Here is a 2,120-nt window from a genome sequence, read left to right as displayed (position 1 = left end):
CTTACTCTTTACCGCGCGGCCTGACGACTTGACCGGAATCCGGGAATGCTATGTTCACGTATTGCGAGGTATTACACGGTATTTGCTCGGTATTGCTTGACAATAATGAGAAATACCGCTCTATGAAGACCAATACCGAGCAATACCGAGTTGTACTGAGTTTTTCTAGAAAATCTCAGTACAATTCGGTATTGCTCGGTATTTGCTCATTATTTTTTCTAGAAAAACGGTACAACTTAGTATTGCTCGGTATTTTCTTGGTATTTTTTCTAGAAAAACTCGGTACAACTCGGTATTTGCTCAGTATTGGTTATTGCCAAGCAAAATCGATCAATACCTAGCAATACCGAGTAATACCTAGCAAAATCGAGAAATACCGAGCCATCTTGGGTCCGTTCCGGGTCGGGTTGTCGGGGCGCGCGGTAAATAGTGAGAACGCATGGCGCGATTCTACTGGCGGCCGAACATAGAACTACGTCCTGTGACCGGTCCAAATAAAAGTTCCTTAAGAAGACGAACATATTGACATTACAAATTAATGATCTGATCTAACACCAAATAAACTCAAATCAAACACTTAAATTATATTTACAAATCTCTGAGCATTAATTGATGGACCCAACGACCTTCAATTATAACATGCTTATAGTCAAATTGAGTGGATTAGCGAGAAGAATCAAACAAGTCCAAGATCAAGGGCAGAGTCACGATTATTTTTATGTGGGGGCACAAATCATCAAAGTAAAAAAAAAAAACGCTCAACTTTTTTTATTTGGGCTTGGGACCAGCATTGGATGCTTAAATTTTTTTTTTAATTGATTGTTTCATTATAAAAAGATAAATATATGATAAAGAAAAAAAAATACTTAAATCTTCACATTTGCATCTAGCAACTATGTCTAATTGTCTATATTAACAAAAAATTATATGGGAGTTTGAATGGAAATATGGAACTATATAAACAAAGATTCAATTTAATTTAAGAAAACCATCAAGAGAGTACATAATTAATAAAGTTTTTTTCAAATAGATTATAAAATTCATTTACATAGATTAAAAAAAAAATTTTGAATGTCATAACCACAAAGACGCATAAAAGTAAAGTAATTGTGTCAAAGGTAGTAGATTGATGGCAAGAACAAATTGAAGATGAAATAAACGATGAATCAATGGACCATAGGTGGAAGGTGAAGGGAGATTCAGGCTTCGTTTGAGACGGCTTTTTTATTGCTTCTTAAAGCAGCTTTTTAATACAAAAATTAAAAATTTTGTACTATAAAGCTGCTTTAAGAACTAGTAAGAAAACTATCAAAACGAAGCCTCAATCTTTCCCCTAAACTTTTGGTTGAATTCTGATTCCTAGAGATCAAATTTACATCGAAATGTTACTTTTGATAAGCAGCTTTGCTGGTAAAAGTTACTAAAAAGAAACTCCTCTATATTCTTCTCTTTGGGCAAGATCATAAACATGCTAGACTGAATAATTATGGTTTTGTTTAGGACGGTTTTTTTACTGCTTCTTGAAGCAGCTTTTTAGTATAAAAATTTTAATTCTTGTATTAAAAATATGCTTTAAAAAGTAATAATAAAACCGTCTCAAATGAAGCCTACATTTTCCTTTAATTGGTCAGAAACAGATGTAATGCATGCAATTCATTTAATTCAAGCATACATAGGGCAAATACCTTGAGCTATCATGTCAATTTCGACACGAGAACCTATGTAAACTATGAGAGTGAAGGTATTTGCTCCTCAGCAAGAGCAAAATAGTTCAGCAAGTAATCATTTCCACCTGTTCCAACGACAAAAAAGTAGCCTGATAGGTAGTCATTAGAAAATCTGGTAGCGTTCTATTTTTGATGTTCCATATTTGCTGGCTTAAACTGACCACCTCCTCCTGCAATCAAAAGAAACCTCTTTACATTCTACATTATAAACATACAAGTTCACTTTCAATTTGTTGAAAATCAATTGTTCAGATGATAGTTGATGCTATATTGACCTGATGATAAAGAAGAACGACGTCTTCTTTCATCAAAATTGCATTTTTCACATTCAACGAATCACCACAATGAAAAAAAAAACAAAAACAAAAACTCAAAGTCAGATATACCTACGGC

The sequence above is a fragment of the Dendrobium catenatum genome, unplaced genomic scaffold, assembly GCF_001605985.2.
Source record: "Dendrobium catenatum unplaced genomic scaffold, ASM160598v2 fragScaff_scaffold_621, whole genome shotgun sequence".
Classification (NCBI taxonomy): domain Eukaryota; kingdom Viridiplantae; phylum Streptophyta; class Magnoliopsida; order Asparagales; family Orchidaceae; genus Dendrobium; species Dendrobium catenatum.
This window is presented reverse-complemented; position numbering follows the sequence as displayed.